Source organism: Crocodylus siamensis, chromosome 7, assembly GCF_052110815.1.
Source record: "Crocodylus siamensis isolate JL-2025a chromosome 7, ASM5211081v1, whole genome shotgun sequence".
Taxonomy (NCBI): Eukaryota; Metazoa; Chordata; order Crocodylia; family Crocodylidae; genus Crocodylus; species Crocodylus siamensis.
In genome coordinates, this window is record NC_143401.1 from 2317782 (window position 1) to 2335703 (window position 17922).

Sequence of the window (17922 nt, forward strand, 5' to 3'; positions counted from 1 at the left end):
AGAGGCGCGCACACACATGCACACGCAGGCAGTAATGAGCAGGGGAAGAATAGCAGGGCTGGGTGGTTGCAGTTGACCTTCCCAGTGCAGCTGGCTCCCTCCTTTCCTCTCCCGCCCCTCCCCGAGTCGATTTGGGTGCAGGCAGCTGGAGGCTCTCGCATTCCACTTCTTGGGTCACTCGCCTTCAAAGCCTCTCGGGGACGCGGGCAGGCAGGAGCTGGAACAAACAGGCAGCGGGCTCCGGCTGCAAGGAGGCCCAGGATTGCGTCTCCTCCAGCACCCACCCTTCGAACCCCAGAGCGGCCCAGGGGCTGCCTTTGAAGCCCCCAAGGTGGGCAATGGGGTGCAGGGTTCTCCGGTTCCATGGGACATGCACGGGCCTGGGGGGTGGCAGTGTCTGGGACCCTGTGTGCTGGCCTGGGCTTACCCTTATGGAGGTGTTGGGTGCGGGGAGATGGAAGCGAAGACCTGCCCTGGGCTGGTAGACGGAAGAGGCAGGGACCCCAGGGGCTGGTCCAGGCTGGTGACTGTGCCCGGGAAGGCAGGGGCACGCGGGGATTCTCCCCGGGTGGGGAAGAGGCAGGCTGCAGCAGGGAAGGTCAGGCCTGGGCAGCTGCAGCCACTCCACCCTCCTCCAGATTTGCCCATTAATGCAAATGCAGAGGCCTGAGTGGTTCGTTAGCAGCGTGTGGAATGGAATAATGCATCCGCATCCCATTAGCCTAATGAAAAAAGGGAACGGGCACCTGGAACAAAGCTGCCGACTCTTGGCCAGTCTCCTGGAGCCGCTGGCGCGGGCGGCACCGGGGCCTGGCCCCTGCTCGCCTCGGCTGCCTCCCTGCTGTGGGCTCCAAGTGCCTCGGGGTCCCGGGGCTCTGGCGGGGTGTGGGGTGATGGGAGGGGCTGCAACGTGCCCCGCTGCCCCAGGCCTCCGGCCGTGCCCAGGCGGCCGTGTTGGAGGCTGGGGGCCTGGACCAGGCTGGGCTGTTTTTGGGAGGGCAGGTGCATGGCATTGGTGCCTGTGCTTGTCCTGGAGCTCGGCGCCCAAGCGTGGGGCAGGAGCAGGCGTGCTCCAGTGCAACTGCTACCCGGTCGCCCTCGGGCACAGCCATCACCTCCTGCCTGTATCGCCCCGCCTCGGTGCCCGAACCAGAGGGGCAACACCGGGCAGTAGCTCCAGGCCGGGCAGGGCCACGTCCTCTCGCTCCCAGCTCCGGGCCTGGCTGTGGCAGCGCCTGGCCAAGCCGAGCCGACTGGCTTCCAGCAGGCCGGGCTTCAGATGCTGTTATTTCTGCCTCTTGCCTTCCTCTGTGCGTCTCCGCGGCCCTCCCCTTCCCCTCATCCCCGCCCCCAGCCTCTCGGCTGTCTCCATTCCTCTCCGTGTTGGAGCTTGTTTTGGGCATCTCTGGGTTGCAGTGAGTCACGCCGCGCGTAGGGGATTTTAAAAGCCTTCTGCTGTCGCTGGGAGCCAGCTCGGGCTGCTCTGGCTCTGGGGGTGGCGTGCCGGCCGGGGCTTTGCAGACAGGCGCGCTCGGGGGTGGGCGGCGTGAAATTCCCCCACCCCCTGCTTCCCCCCATGACTCCCGCATGCACCGTCCCCCCCGGCGAGCGGGGCCAAGGGGTCTCTCTCTTTCTCTCTCGCTGGAGCCGGCTGCGCTTGGCCACCGCTGCCAGCGGCTGAGTCACAGATGAAACTTTAGAGCCGTTGGAACTTCCTTCGCAGGGCCCCGCGCGGAGGGATGTGGTCGATCGGGGCGACTGGGCTGGGCGTGCGGTTACCCAGTTTCCAGTCTGGGCCCCTGAGACCTGGGCGCTGGGGCGGGGGGCGGGAGATTTCCCAGCCGGGGCGGGTGGGAGGGAGCCCTGCTGCGTCTCCCCGGTTTCCTGGGGAAGGGGGCATGCCCCCTGCCCATCTGTCCCTCGCGCCTCAAGCCGTGCGGGGAAGATCTTGCGGTGGGGCTGGATCAGGCGGAGATTTAGGTCAACGGGAGTGAGGAGAAGCAGCCGTCTGCAAGGCGGAGGAGAGAGGCCGGCGGCCCCGGGGGCGGATGGAGCAGGGCGAGGGCGGGCGCCGGGGAAGACCCCGCCAGCGCTGGGGAGTGGGGGAGTCTCAGCATGGTCTGCAAAACCCCCCGAGCTGCGCTCTGCCATCCCGCCCCCACCCCTGCCAGGGCCATGTCAAGCGCGGGGGGAAGCTTGCCGGGCAGAGAGCCAAGGTCAGCTTGACTTCCAGCACCGAGCTGGGACCGGGGGGAGATCCACGGCAGGGGGACGGGGGGCTGCTCAATGTCAGCTGGCTCCTGGGGTCCCGGCGAGAAGGGCCCCAACAAGCCACGGGGCAGGCCTGTGGAGCAGGGTGCAGCCCTGGGGCTCCCATGCAGCAGGCAAACTTGGGGTCTCTCTAGGTGCTGCCCAGTCCCATCCCAGCGAAGGCCTGGTGCAAGCGTCCTGCGTGCCAAGCCCAAAGAAGATCGTGCCTTGTATGCCCTAGCAAGGCTGGAGGCATGGGCATCCCCCCCGGGCGGTGGCGTGGTGCCCGCATTGCTTTCTGTGCTGTGGTCATGCCTCCCTCTCCGGCCCCCGGAGATCTCCTGGGTCCGTTCGCACGCACAGAAAGGAGAAGCGCTGGTGGTGCTGGGGCCAGCTCCTTCCTGCCGTGGGCCTCCCCACGGCCACTGACTCAGCTCTGCCAGGCCGGAGACGGGCAGGAGTCTCTTCCAGGGGAATCCCGAAAACAGGAGGGCAAAACCCTGCCGTGACCTCCAGCCACCCGCCTCGGTGGGCTAGAGCTGGAGGTGACCCCGGACCCTGGGGAGGCTGCACCCCCTTGTGCCGGGTAGTCCGCAGGAATCCCCCTTGCCCGACCAGGAGAAATGGCCCTAAAACCTGGGCTCCCGGTACCTGCCTGGGCCTTTTCCTTTCAGTTTCCTTTTGTTATTTCCAGTGCAGCTTGGCAGGATCTCTGCTAGGAGGGATTTTCTTCCAGGAGCCCTGGCATGTAGGCCCAGCCCCGGCACTGCATCAGCTGTGCACCCACCATGGCAGCAGCACCCCAGGGTGGGGGCCCAGGCAGCTGACTGGAAGGGGCTCCCCTCGCTGAGCTCCCCGCATCTTGGGGTCCCCTGGGGAGTCGAGGGCTGGGGCGGGGTGGGAGGACAGGGCAAGGAGGGTCGGTGCCTTCCAGGAGCTGCCTGCACGGCGTGGTCTCGGCGGGCTCCACTCATTCTTTAAATATCCAGCCTTTCCAGGTGGGGCTGGCTGGAAATTAATTTCCGGAGCTATTTTCATTTTGCTGTGTTTAATTTGCTGTTTGTTTTAATTAATTAGCGCCGGGTGAGTCTCCTACCGAGCATCCTGCAGCCGGCGGTGGCAGCTGAACCCACGCGGGGAGGCCGGCCGGGGGTCCCGGGATGCCAAGGGGGCTGGGGCAGAGGCGGAGGGGATGCCCACCCCTTGCCTTCAGTTCCCCTGGGCTCCTGTCCCGCGCACGTGTCCACCGGTGCTGTGGACTTGGCGCCCTGGGCTGGGGGAAGCGATGGTCCGATTCCGGGCGTGCTCAGGCTGGAAGGGCCCTGGGCTCTGTGGTGCAGTAGAGGGAAGGGGGTCTGCTGAGAGTCCTGGGGGCAGAGGTCTAGAGGCATCTCCAAGGGGATCACGGGCTCCTCCTGCACCCCCAGATCGGGCAGTCGCTCCCCAGGGGCTGCGGGGTCCAGCAGGACCTGCTGGCATCATTAAGCCTGTGCCATGGAGGGACGGGAAACTGAGAGGAATGGGGACCGTGAGCAGGGCCTGGCGCATGAATCGGAGCAGCCTGGGAGTGCCCGTGTTGCTTGTTGGTGGCCACACAAGCCCGTCTGAGCCAGGCCACCCCCTTTGTAGTCTCCCCGGGAGGCTCTGCTGGGAGCTGCGGACCTGGGGGCCCTGCCTTGCCTGGGGCTGGGTGTGACCGAGTGCCTCCTCCAGTGGGCCCAGGCGTGGAGGAAGGGTCAGTGGACACATCTTCCCCATGCAGCTGGGGGAGGGAGGAGCTGCCAGCACCGGGGGCCAAGTGGGGCTCTTTGCACTGCCCTTCCAGCCTGCCTCCGGCTCTTGGCAAGGCGGCTGGGCCTGATAAGGGGCAGCGGATGAGGGGAGGCCTGGTCCGTGCAGCATGTCTGGATCCAGCTGCCGGGAGGGGAGCGAGAGGGAGAAGAGCAGGGCCCTCTCCTCCAGGGCACACCGGCGAGCCCAGCCTGCCGGGCTAGAAGGCAGGTGATAAGGAGGCTATTCCTAGCTCTGTTGCAGGCTGCTGATGGAGGAGGCTCGGCTTCCCAGGATGCTAAGCCCCCACATGGGTATTTGGGCCCTGTGAAGATCAGCGCCGTGCCTCAGTTTCCCCAGCTGTGGCGGGACAATGGTGCTAAGCTGTGTGCCCAGGGGGAAGGGGCCTCGCATGGGAAAGACACCAGAATCCTTTCAGCGGTAAAAGGAACTGCCTGAATCGGGCCCTGCGCTGCTAGTCCTTGTGCCCTGGGAGAGAGGGCACTTTTCAGGGGGAAACTGGGCAGGGGCAGAGATTGCAGGTGTGGTTGTGATCCAGCAGGTCCATGGCACTGCTGTCAGCCGGGTCTGTAGGCTGCGTGGTCTGGTGGCCCTGTGCTCGCTGTGCCTCAGTCTCCCCTTCTGTAAAATGGACATGGTGGCTCCCACCTCCTGTAATGTGACTTGAGATCTGTGGCTGATCCGCTCTAGAGAAAAGGCAGGCGGCAGTGGCTTTACTTATGGACTTGGGGCAGGTGACGTGACTTGCCCGGGGTAGCAAATCGGTGGCAGGGCCTGAAACATCCCTGACTCAGCAGCTTGCCATTGGCTTCTCAAGTCATGTGACTGCGATGCTGTTAACCCCGTGTGCGTGTTCCAGCTCGGGTGCAAACTCCAGGCTCGGGGCCCGGGCTCCCTGGAGGCACTCCTGCCCCAAAACCCGTGTCTCTGTGGGCGTAAGGACTGGAGAGGAAGATCCCTTTTTTGTGCAGTTGGGCTTTTCAACCCGCTAACAGCCAAGCTCTCTCCTTTCCAGCAGCCAACATATTTTGGGCAAATGCCTCTTTCCCCCCCTTGCAAACACAGAGCTGCTGGCGACCGAGAACAGCAGCTGCTTGCAGGGGGAAAACCAGGGACCGTGCAGACTTGCATTTCTGCATGCCAGGAAGCTCGTCCCGCCCCGTCCTGCTCCCAGACTGTGCGAGCCAACCTGGGCTGCGTCGCCAGCGCCAGGAGGGGAGGGGGATCCGCGTGGTGTTCGGGGGCTTGAATTCCAGCTTGGCTGCCGGAGAGCTTTGCAGGGGGAGCGAGTGCACCCCCCCCGGGGGGATCCAGCCCCTCCCCACAGCTCTGCACGGCTCCATTTAATCTGCAGTGCGTGCTCCTCGCCTCTTCTTTATCTCTAGAGGACATTGCCATGAGAACAGGATCTTTGTTTCCACAGGGCGCATCTCCAGGAAGCGAGCGAGCGAGCGAGCGCGCGGAGGCAAGGCCAGGCCGCGGCTGGCACGCCGTGCTCACTTCCCCACCCGGCCTTGCCTTGGGTCAGTGCTCATGACCCGGTGGGTCTCGGTGCATTGTGGGACACCCGCCCGCCCGGCCCCGTGCTGGGAGTGGAGGCTTTTGGGTAACTTCCAAAGGTGCCGCGATGCATTGTGGGATGGCATTGGGAGGACCAGCTGAACGGCAGCAGCTGCAGTGCTGGTGGGTGGGATTTTCCCATCCGCACTGGGAAGGGATCCACTATCCATCAGCTCAGGCGGAGCGGAGATAAAGAGCTTGTCCCTGCCTTTGCAGCCCCGCCGGCGCAGCCAACACCTGTATGCCGGCGGCCAGGGGGGTCCAAACCATGGCCTGGTGTGAGCAGGGCTGTGCCCCATCCCCGGGGTCTGCGCCCCTTGCTCAGCTGCCTTCAGGGAGCAGAGAGGCAGCAGGACCGAGTGGAGGGGGATGGGTTATGCACTACCCCCAGCCCCAGGCTTTGGGGTGGGCAAAGGGGTTGGGGGGCCGCCGTGGGACTTGCACTAGACAGCACAGAGCTCATCTCATGCAAATCTCTGCTGTTAGGACCTGGATGAGAGGGGATGCATGGCAGCTTCAAAGCATGGGCCTTTCACCTTTGGGAGGGCAGTGCACAAGGGATTCAGCTCCTTGGGTGCCTGGCGCTGCTCCTGGCGTACCAGGGTGAGGGTAGTCTGTGCTCGGGGCAGAGGCAGGCCCCAGGGCTGCAGAGAGGCCGGGCAATGATCCCTGCGCCGGCGTACCTGGATGCCCATGCTCCACGTCCCCACTGTCAGCAGTGCTGGGACCCCCTCGACTGACAACGCTCAGAGCAGCAGGTCCCTCCTCTGCTCGCGGGTCTGATCTGTGCCCTGCTGCTCCGAGACCCCCACGCCGTGAGCTGTGGGGGAGCTCGGGTATGGGTCTGGCCTTGGGCCCAGCCTGAGTTATCGTGGGCCAGAGGGTCCAAGGGGCTCTGCCCCCTCCTCTCCTGCTTCTCAGCCAGGCTGAGGTGAATCTAGCCAGGCCCCTGGAAAGAGCAGGGTTATCAGCCCCCAAGCAGGCTGCCCCCGTGGCATCGCTGGCGCTTCCTCTCAGCTGCAGGATGGCGTTTCAGGGCACAGGTATTGGGGCTGTGAAATACCGCTCGGTTCTGCAGGCCGCGGGCTTCTTGGGGCAGAGGTGAAGCTCCGGTGTGCAGCGCAGATAATGTGGCACAGACCTGTTTGCACCTGGAAAATAGGTTTGTCCAGGTTTTGCCCCTCTGGCCCAGGGCAGCCACCTGTCCAGGTCCATGCCCAGCACCCAGCAGTGGCCTCGAGCTGGCCTTGAGGGGCGGTCATGATGCACCCCGCCGGCCGCGAGCCCCTGGAGAGGGGACTGCAGGGAGAATGCCTTCCTGACCCCAGGCCAGCTTGGGACCTGAAGCATGGCGCTGCGTTCCCCCCTGACGAGTCCTCCTGAGGAAGGGCCCTGCACATTCCCCTCCTCCCCCGCACGCTCGACCTTCCCAGCCAGGCCCACTAGGCCTTTCTCCAGCCTCCCCTGTGCCTTTGAAGTGAGACGGACCCGCTAGAGCATCGGTGTGAGCCGTGCACCGCTGAATGGTCCCGGGCCAGTCCGGCCTGGCTATACCACCCGCGAGCAAGCGCAGTTCAAGCCTGAGAGGCTGGTGCACTTGGGAATCCCCGAGCAGGGCCCAGCCCTGCTGCGCCAGGGGCTGTACAGGAAGGAAGGTGCAGAAAGCCAGCGATAGGAATAGATGAGAGAGACCCACAGACAGCAGCCCAGGGCACAGCTGTGAGCGACTCTCCTTCCCCACTTTCCTCCTCTGGAGACAGGTTTCCCTGCTATCGGGCGGCCACAGCCAGCCCTTCCGCGCAGCCTAATTTGCCCTGCATTATTTCCTATCTCGGTGTTAAGGCACCCAGGCCTCCCGTGCGCCGTCAGAGTAGCAGTAACCACAGGAGGGAAGTTTAAGTGCTGTATGATCCTGTCTTAACCAGAGAGAGACCTCCGCTGGGTGCCTGGGGCTGGGGCCCACCATGGTGGGAGTTGGCATTGGCTACCATCAGGGCTGAGGGTCTGTGCTGTAACTGGCATTGGGATTTTCATGGCAAGCAAAGGGAATTAGGCACTCGCTTCCCACCCACTTGTGAGTCGGCATTTGGCTGATCCCCACCTGGACCACTCTGAGCCAGCATCAGAGGGAAGGGGTCTGCTCAGTACCCAGTGAGCTGTGCTGCCATTCCCAGCCATAGTGTAGACAGGACCCAGGGTGCTTCGCTGCTGCCTTCTAGCTCTCCTCCGAGCCGCTCCTCGCATGTCCCAGGGCTAGCGCTGGCGGAGCTGAATCAGCAGGTTGGGTAGGCGCAGCCTCGTGTGCTGCTGCCCACGCTGGATGGGTTTGCAAGCAGAGGAGGTGTGGTCACAGCCCTGCTTCCAGCTGTGCCAAGGTGTGGCTGGGGCCAGACACAGCTACCTGCAATCCTCCGTGGATGGAAACTAGCCCCTGGCACCGGAGTCAGGGCTTCGCCACTCCACAGCCTGAACCGTGGGCTGCATCAGGGCTGAGTGAGCCTGCGGCCGCCTGGATTACATGTCAGCAGCGCCACCCCCACCCCGCTTTGTGCTCCAGGCAGGAGCCACAGGGCACGCAGGCGAGAGCCAAGGGCTAAGGGGAGGTTTGGTGGAGGGGCCCTGCTCCAGCCTCCGGACTCCCCCTGCTGCAAAATAGCTGGGGTTTAATTGCAGGTTATTAATAACACTAGAAAAAAACGTTCCCCCAAGTGACCCATGCTGAACAGAGGATCCCAGAGCTGCCGGCGTGGCAGGGGGGATATATACATTGCCAGCCCAGCACTGTAGAAGTAGAGCAGGGCCGTGCTGGTGGACCAGGCAGCGGCTGGGGGTTGTGGGGGTCAGCATTTCTGTGTGGCGGAGTTTGGGTTTCCTTGGGATCCCTGTAGAGCCCCAAAACAGAGACCTCCCCACCCACACTGCTGGCTCTGACCAGAGGAGCCGTCGCTGCCACGCAGTCGTGTGTTTTTGGGTGACAGCATGTGTGTGTGTGCATTTGTGCCTGCACATGTGAGTGCGTGTGGGTATGCACATACGTGTGCATATGTCTGCGTGTCCTTGCAGCAAGAATAATGAGAACTTCCCGTGCCGCTTTTCATTCAAGGCTCTGCAAGCTCTTTCCAGCAAGCGCGCGTTCGGCATCCTCCCAGCTCCCCTCCCTCCCCTCTGGCCAGGTCTCTGTTCTTTTCTGACCCGGAGTGAACCTGTGGGGAAACTGAGGCAGGCAGCGAAGAGGTGACCCGCTTGCACGAGGCGGCGGCTGGTTGTAGGCCTGGCAAGCGATGGAGTCCCCAGTCTCCAGGCCGGGCCCATCCCGTAGCATGTGCGCGCGGCATGTGCGGCAGGGAGCGGGCCCCGCTGAGCTGGGAGACGAGGGCGCGGCGCCCGGGGCTGCCCCTGCCCTTTGGATCGAGTCGCGTGGGCGCGCAAAGGACTGCATGCTCATGGGTTTTGCTTTGCAAAGTTCTCTTCAAGTTGCAGGCGATTCTCCGCGGCGGCTGGGGCAGGGGAGGCGCCTGGGTCCTGCTCCGGCTGGCAGAGCAGAGGCGTCAGTGGGTGCTCGCCGCAGGGGTGGCAGAGCCGGGCCGCGGCGCCCCTCCTGCTGGGCCTCCACCTACATCGCGTCCTGCTGAGGGGCACTGCCACACGGCTGCGCGAGGGAGCCGTGGGGCGGCGGCGGCGCCCGTGGCCGTGGCTCTGCAGAGCCTCTCTGCCACCTCTCAGCAGGCAGCTGGGATCTACAAGGGAGATTGTGTCCTTGCGCTGGCAGCATTTCCCTACCCCGCCTCTCGCCGGGAAGGGGGGAGGAGGCGGGAGCACTGGAACCAGGGCCGAGGGAGTGAGAAGAGAAGCCTGCCTTTGAAAACCCTAACCTTATTTTCCCAGGTCCGATGCCAGTTTCCATGGAAACAGCCGGGAGCAGAAACCGGGAACCAGAATCCAGAAACGCGAAGCCTCGCGCTCCTGTTCATTGCGCTCCCTGGATTCCAGCTCCCGTTCCCCCAGGGAAACTGGCTTCGCACGCAGGAGCCGAGAGGCAGGCGCGGGCTGCAGCCGCAGCGTGGCAGCTCCCCGGGACGGCCCCGCCGCGGCAGAGCTTTTGTGCAGGCCGCTCCGGCCCCCGGTTCTGGAAGCAGTCGGGAGAGCAGCCGGCAGCTGGGGCCGAGGCCGCTCCTGGGGAGATCTCAGCTGCTGGCTTCCTGCGGGGGGATGTGAGTGTCAGGTTCCAGCGCCAGCCCAGCTCCGGACCCGTGTGAGCCGGGCGGTGGCTGGGCCGAGGGCTGCGGCGCTCACGCCTTCCAGAAATTCAGCGCGCCACGGTCCCGCCAGCCCGTCGGCTCCTCTCAGGGTCCCAGACGATGCCGCCGCGGTCAACCCATGGGGTTGGTGGTGGGGGCGGGGGGAGAAGGGCCTCGCCAAGCCCCCGGACCTGCATCTTGTATGGGCAGGACGTGCATGGACGTGTCTGTGGTGCCGGGGACTAGCCCCATGGGTGAGGCTCTGTCCGGTCCTGCCCCTATTCCAAAACCCAGCTGCCCCGTGACAGGAGACAACAGGTGGGGAGAGCACGTGGCCGGGGGGGCTGGTGAGATGCACAACCAGCCCTGTCCCGCATAACCGGCCAGGGGCACACGTGCTTCATGGTGTCACCAAGGAGCCTCCGTTGTGCACCTCCGCAGCCTGGTGCTGTACAAGTCCAGAGCAAGGAGAGCCCGGAGCATTGCGTGCAGCTAATGGCAGCGCCGTGATCACCCAGGGTACGTGAGGGGCATGTTCTGCACACCCAGGCAGCCATGGGAGCAGGGCGGATGGGACCTGCCCCTGCACGCGGGGTGTTTGGCTGCAGTTGCAAGCTGCCCAGGGCCCAGCTGCATCATGGCCCCCGGGGGCCTGGCATGAGCAGTGCAGCAAGGCCAGAGAGCATGAGCAGAGCTCCCTGCTCCCCAGTGCTCTGCAGAGGGTCCGGGCAGCTCCTCGGGGTCCGTCTCCCCATCTGTACGCTCAGCAGCAGGGGGAGGGGGCTGGCTGCTTTCGAAGCAGAGACACGCGTTGCACCGGAGGCAAGAGCAGAGCGGAGACGTTCAGGGTAGTGGGGGGGCCAGGCTGCCGCACGGTGCCTGTGTGCATATATCCTAGCTGTCAGGCCGTCCTGGCGCGCGCAACGACGCAGGCCCCGTTCCCTGCCTATCGCAGCCGGCTCACTCAGCCTGGCCTTCACCAGCTCGGCAGAGGCTGATAAAGGAGCTGCCTCGGCTTCGGGGCTGCATCTGCTTTCGCCTTTGAAGCACAAGCCCCGGGCACCGGGGATCCAGGCTCGCCTCCAGCCCAGGCGTCCCATGCGATGGTGGGCAAACCGTTCCCTTTCTTGGGCTGCGGTTTGCTCCTTTGCACCGTGCCTTTCCCCTCCTTTGCTCCCTGGCGGGTGGCGTAACTTCACCGGGCACCTGTCCCCTGTGCCAAGCATGCGGCGGCTCTCCCCAGCCCTGTGTCAAGCCCTATGCATCACAGAAGTGGAGGTATATATGGCTTTACAGTGGTGTGTGTGTACACTGGTGTTGGGCGAGACGCAGAGAGGCTTGCCAGGAGCTGTGGAGGCATGGGTGGGCTGGGCACCGTCACGCACGTCCCCTTCAGCCCGAGCCATTGATGCCCGCTGGGTGCCCTGCATCTGGCCCTCTCCGGCACTGCCCTGGGGATGGATGCCCAGGTATCGTGTGTGCCAGGCTGGCCGTCCCCCCTCCTCTGCCTCTCCCGCGCTGTGCACGGAGGTTGTGGGTCCCGGCTCAGGCAGGCATTGTGTGCACACACCGTTATACATCATCTCCAGACGGACAGGTATTAAGATACATTATGGATAACTCACAGAGAGAGACGCTATTAATAATACAGACACATACAGAGGGAAGAAAGTGCACACTCGCTTCTCCTGCCGCTACCAGGAGTTCTGAAGCTGGCGCCGGCTGCCTCTTTCCACACGTGACTGCAACACAGTGGGTAGCTGACAGCCCAGAGAGACTGGCTCCGGGCCAGGAAAAAAGCAGAAAACACAATGTCTGTGCATATCCTCTGCCTTAAAATAACACTCCGACACCGTCTGAGACGAATTAAAATAAGATCAGGAGCGATCGCGCCGACCGAGACACGGGGAAAGGCAGGCCGGGGAGCGTCCGGGGCTGGGGACCCCGTGCTGCGGCCACCGGCCGCTCTCCCTGGGGAAAAGCGGGGCTTGGGAGGGTGGAGGAGCAACGAGGCTGGGGGGCCAGAGGTGGGGAGTGCCCAGCACATGTGTCTCCTTTAGGGGAGACTTGGCAGGGCCGGGGCCTGTGAGCAGGAACGGCGTGATGGAGAGCATTAGGAATTTCCTGCAGCTGGAGAACACACCAAATACCAGAGCGCGGGAGAGAGCGCCGAGCGAGCAGGAGCCGGAGCCGGCGGGCGGGGGAGGAGGCCATGTCCAATAATCGTTAATGAAAGCAGAGTGAGCAGCAGGGTCCTGGCTTGGGGGGGGGGGGGGGTGCAAGGCAGGCAGGGCTCCTTTCTTTCCCCATCCGGGCATGTGCTTGCTGGGGCCAGGAGCTCTCGCCAGGCCTGGGGCGGGGGCATCCCTGCTGGGCGGGGACGGGCTTTGGGTGGGACCTTGCGGCTACATTGACATCAAAGCCGTGGGCCCGCGTGCCCATGCCAAGCCTGCTCCCTGGTGCCTCCTCTGCCACAGCTTGCTTGCAGACCCTTTTGGCTGGGGCTGCCCCTGCCTTTCTGCTGCTTGTCCCTTCCGTGGTGGCTGCGCAGGGTGGGGCGTGGATGGACAGGTGCCGAAGGGTGATGGGGTAGCCATGGCATGGCTGCTCTCCCCGGCCCTGGGATGGGTTCTTTTATTTCATTTGATTTTTTTTTTTTGAAACACAACCCGAACCGTTTCTGGAGCCAATGCATCCAGGTGCAGCGTGACCCCTTGGCCTCCCCTCCCGCCGGCCTGGCCAGCTCCTCGGCAGCTCCCCCTTGGATTGAGCGCCCGGCTGCAGATGCTCACTCGGCTCCCCGGGGACCCGGGTGGGAGGAGAGGAGAGCAGAGAGCAGGATGGGGCATCCTGCCGCGCCAGAGCCAGGTAGCAGGAAGGTCACGTGGAAAATCTGGAAGCGGAGTTCGGAGCGCAGCGGATGAGAGCGCCTGTAGCACGTCCCCGGGGTTAAGAAAGGGTGGGATGTCCTGGCACTGAGCTGGATAGGGGAGCATGTGTCGGAGGCTACCTCCCTGCTGCCCCTTCCCACCTCTGTCTCCCATAGACAGCACCTTCTGTCCCTGGCTCGGTTTCTGAGAGTGAGGGACATGCCCAGGGTCACACAGCAACCCAGCGGCAGAGACTGGGAGCAGGGGGCAGCTCTCAACCTCCAGCCAGGCTTTCCCCCCCCTTGGCACTGTGCACCTAGCCAGGCGCGGGGTGCTGCGAGAGGGCAAGGGGCAGATGCAGGCTAGGCCACGGCTCGGGGCAGGAGGCCGAGTGGTTCTGGGGAAGGGAGATGGGGGAAGGGCAAGGCATGCGGGGCTAACACCAGAGCCCTGCCCCCGGCATCAGGGCGCCCGGCCCGCAGGGGTGAAGCCAGTGCCTGCTGGATCTGTGCGTGACGGGAATCTCTCCTGCCCCTGCTCGCCCATCCGTGCTGCGGCCCTTTGATCCGAGGGGCCGCGTTCCTGCGCCTAATTGCAGAGGGGAGGAGGAGCAGGCGGGGCAGAGGGATCCTCACTCATAAGCTTGATCCCGTCCGGAGGAGAGCGGGGGGAGGTGGGCCTTCGGTCAGCCCCTGGGGGCAAAGTCCAGGTCTCACCCTGCCAAGCTGCCCCAAGCCTACCCTGGAGCCCAAACCTGGGTGGGTGCCCACCGTGCTCAGAACCGGCTGGGGGGGAGTTCCCTGGAGCAGAGGTGTTGGCCCCCATGGCCTGACTCCCTCCTGGGTCTTGGTGGATGAGCTGAGTTAGGTTAAGGGCTCACGGGCAGGGGGCTTCGGGGTCCTTCCTCTGCTGCAACTGTCCCCCTCCCACTCAGAGCTTGGTCCGGCATCAAACCCTGCCCTGAGCTCTGGCCATCCTGAGTCCAGGCAAACCTCCCGCTGCCTTGCCTGGGACCACGCGGCCCCCGGGGAGCGGCGAGAACCGCGCCCGGATGCAGCACCTGGCCCAGCAAACAGCCACAGCCGCTACCGGGGTGCGTGGGTCCCTGCTCGGCCCCCCCCGCCTCCATTTTCCCAGCGCCGCGTTGCAGTCATGGGTAAGGTAGCTCAGGTGCTGTCCACGGGAAAGGTCACGGGTCCGGCACGGCCCGCGGGCTTCTGGCAGAGGGGGCTGGGGTTCGGGCAGGCCGAGCCAGCCCCTTCCCCCCGCCTTGCTCTCCCGCCCGCCGGGGCTGCAGGATTCAGCAAGTCTGAGCCTGGCATCTGTCGAATGTCACCTTACACAGACAGCCCGTGCTTCCCTCTGTCTCCATATCAACCGTTCTGCTCGAGCCACCTGCGGGGGGGTGCGGTATTTAGTGGCTGGAACACAAGAGCTATTAGGCAAGAAGTATTAGCGATCTGTCTTCTCCCTGCAGCCCGTTGCACACCTACCGCCCATCCCTTCCCCCCCCCGGGATGCAGGGCTGAGGCCCATAAATCACAGCGCGGGAGCCTATTCCCTGGGTAACCAAAAGGCTGACTCAAACTCTCCTAGTCCCACGTAGGAAAGAAACCAGCCGAGAGATCTTCTGCCTGCCGGTGCCTCTCCGCCTGGGCTCCGGTGGCGTGTTGTGGCACGTGGCGGGCTTGTGCGATGTGGAGCTCGAGCGCCGAAAGGGCATGGGTGCCCCCGGCCTAGGAGTGTGGGTTCGAGTCCTTGCCACGGCCTGAGTTTGATGCACGGACGTGGTGACGTGTCTTCCTGCCACCCCTGGTGCGTGGATCGGATGGCAGGATGCATGCACGCCTACTCCTCCCCAGGCTGTTCCCACCTGGACGTGCTCCCCAGCCCCAGCCGCCCACAGCAGCAGGTTTGGCGGTGCTGGCTGTCTTGTGGCCACGTGGCAAGGCCCGGAGGCAGGTGCTGGCTCTTTGTTCTGAGCTCAGCCTCCCTGCCAGCCCTGGCACTTGTGGAAACTGCAGAGGCCTTAAGGCGATACTCTCCTCCCAGGTTGGTGGGCAGCCCCCTTTGCGCACGGGGTCTGCAGCTGGGTTTGTGTGTGCACCCTGCGATCCTCCCCGTTCAGGATGCACGGACGTGCAATCAGAAACCATGCATCTGTGCACAGGCGTGTGCACCTACTTCTGTGTATATGTGCCCATGTGCATGCTCGCATGGGGGTGGGTGCCCCTGTGTGTACCTGTGTGCCTGCCTTTGTGTGTGCACATACCTCTGTGTGCCTCTCAGTGTATGATGTGAGCGCTCGAGCAGGAGTGTGCGTGCCTGTGTATGTGTGCACGTGTGCATGGGATGTGAACGGAGCAGGGCAGCATGAGTTCCCCACGCCAGCTGCACGCCCGGCCCGGGCCGGGCCTGGCCCATTGCATCCTACTCCGTGCCCAGGGCCATTTGAACGTGCTCCAGCGGGAACACCTCTCCCGCGCCCAACCCAGCGCAGACGTGGGGACATGGGGTCGGGGGGCGTGAGTGAGCACCTTCTCACCAGCTTCTCCAGCGCGCGGGTAATTTTACCACAGTGCCTAAGCCAGGGACAGCAGCAAATTGACCTCTTCACCCTTTTTCCTACCCAGGGATTAGAGCCTGTTTCCTGTTAAATCTCCTCAAGAACTGGCTCCATCCTGCTTGGGGAGGGGGGGAGACCTTGTGCATATGCGCGTGTGTGCATCTGCGAGTGTATGTGTGTGTGGACGTGCGTATGTGTGCATGCCTGTGCATGTGTGTGCATGCGTGGCGGGGGTGCTGCATTTCTCCCCCCTGCAATCCCAGTTTGGCTTTTCCAGTAACCCAGCCTGGATGGTGGTGGCTCTCCCCACTCCTCTCCCCAGCCTGGGGACCAGGGAGGCAGCGTGGAAAATTGCTAACAGGAAGGCTCTCGGAGGCGGGGAGTGATAAATATTGAAAGGGTGGGATTTAGATCCGGGCTCAAGCAGCTGCGGTGGTTACAGTGTCACACTATCTCTCCACAGGTTTACTGACCCATTTCCATTCACACGGCTGCCAGTATCTTAGCAACTGCAACAGTCCCCCAAGAACAGGCATATTGCCTGCTATTAGTGACTGCTGCAACTATGTCAAGGTTAGCTTGCTCCCTGAAAGCCCTGCAGTGTTTGTTTTTCACCGGGAGCTGCTTCCCCCCCCCACGCCGCGCCTGCGCGGGCACCGGAGGGGCTGGCCCGCCTCCCTGCCAGCCCCGCGTGCCCCCCATGCCGTGTCCTGTGTGCCAGTGGCACCCCTGCGACCACCGCGGGACGTGGCGTGGTAGCTTTCTTGGAAGGGCGTCGAGTTCGGCAGGGTCCACTGCATTCATTCGTGCCAGCCCCCACCCCCTTGGGATCCACGTGCTGCCCTGATCTCTGGAGTCCGGGCTGATCCAGCACCGAAATGTCAGAGCAGGACGCTGCACAGTACCCAGCCCCCACGCCCTTGCCAGTGGCAGTGCCCGGCAGCGATGGTGCGGGGTTGTTAACCCTTGTCCCTAATGAGCTCGCTGTGGCATGCTTGGAGCATGCACAGCTGCGCGCTGCATTTTGCTGCAGGGGTGGGTGAAGCCGGGCTGGTTGGTGATTTATCCCCAAGCGTGCCCGATCGGGCTGGGGGCACCTTTATCTTCCTTTGCCTCTTTGTGTAGGAGAGGTGTGAACACGCGGGGCAGCGGGGAGAGAGATTTCACTCTGCAGAGTGGCTGCCGGGAAGAGAAGCAGCAGGGATTTTATTGTCAGAGCCTTGTTTGGAGAGGGGAGGTACTGCTACCGGGTCCAAATCACGCGTGCGTGCGGGTGGGTGTGCATTGGGCGTGGGCTTGGATGTCCTGCTGCCCTCTGTTGGAGAGGATCAGCACCACACCGCTGTGTGTCATGAGCCCCGTACCGCCACTAACTGCTGACTAGCGATGGGCGGGCGGTGACATGTCTTATCCAGAGGTGCCGAAGCCCGTGACAGCTAGGGCCTCCCTGGTCCCACGCCCGGAGCCCGTGGGGCAGGGAAAAGCTGCAGCAAGATCTCCGTGCAGATGCAGCACAGCCCCTTTCCGGCGGGGGGCTGCCTTTATCCCTCCAGCAGCCCTGCGAGGACAGTCCTGTCCCCCCCACACTGCACCTTTGCCTCTCTGATGACTGCAGCTCTGAGCTGGTGCAGGTCGGCAGGGACCGGAGCAGGCTCCTGCAATGGGGCAGTTTGTGGCTCTCCCCCACCAGAGATAAGACAGAGCATGGGAGGGGAAACAGAGTGGGCTTGGGGCTTTCCGGGTCCGGGGCAGCGCCAGGGATAGACCCCAGGTGTCTTGCCCTTGCCTTTGCCGCCCCCCCCAGCCAGCGCCGCATCCACTACATGAATAATAGATGTACCTGGCCAGCTTGCGGGGAGCAGAGCCAACACGGAGCTGGAGTGGGGGGCACCGGGGGTGGGGGGGCTGTACCTGTGCTGAGCGCCTCCAGCCCTAAGCCACGTCTGGCCGTGGGCTCTCAGCCTGGCGGGCGCTTAGAGGGGAGCAGCCCCGCTGATTTACGGGGCTGGCAGGATTGATTTATTAAGCACAATTAAAAGAGCTCGATGTGCTTCGCTCAGCCAGGCGGCGCCTGGGTGGGAGGGAGGAAGGGAGCCTGACCTGACGGCTGTACTGGCAGGGTGGGGCCGTGCCCAGGAAAATGGTGAAACTGGAGCCCGGCAGAAGGGAGGTTGCCCCACGGGTGCCCGTGTGCCCCTGAGTGGGCTGGAGCGCGGCAGGGGACGGGCACCCCTGCCTCTGCGTCTTCCCTGAGCCTCAATCCAACCTGTGCCCAGACTCCTCTGCGGGGGCCCTTCCTGTTGGAGTAGGCAGGGCTTGGCCCCATTCCCCGTCCGGCCTGGATAGAGGGCAGCAAGGTGGGGTGGTGGCACCGTGCTCCAGCTGCCTTGGGGGCGCGGGGTGCCCCGGTTGGCCCCTGGAGCAACCCCAAAGGGCTGGCACTGCCTGAGTGCCCCCAAGCCCACCCCACATCCCCGGCCCTGGCTGCTAGGAGAGACCCCAGTCCTCACGGTGCCTGGGTCCTTTCCTTTGGCCCACTCCGGTGCATCTGGAAAGGCTGGGGAGATGCCCTGCCAGGCGCTAGGGGAGGCTTTGGGCACCCGCCGGTGCAGAGGGACCCTCTTGTTTGCTCATCAGCAAGCCCCCT

The 17922-nt window shown here is 64.2% G+C and overlaps 1 protein-coding gene across 6 annotated transcripts in view; it reads left to right on the forward strand.

The window, feature by feature from the left end:
• The window catches only part of AHDC1 (AT-hook DNA binding motif containing 1), a 64395-nt gene that overhangs the window by 19576 nt on the left and 26897 nt on the right, over window positions 1-17922 (forward strand). The window contains exon 1 of one of the 6 annotated variants that reach the window (XM_090056745.1): window positions 189-331. The exons of 3 other annotated variants lie outside the window; for them this stretch is intronic. The gene's annotated coding sequence lies outside the window, so the exon portion shown is untranslated. Of the gene's footprint in view, window positions 1-188; window positions 332-1340; window positions 1416-9544; window positions 9813-17922 lie in introns of those variants that run through there. 2 more of the 6 variants (XM_090056742.1, XM_090056743.1) reach the window with 2 other exon arrangements.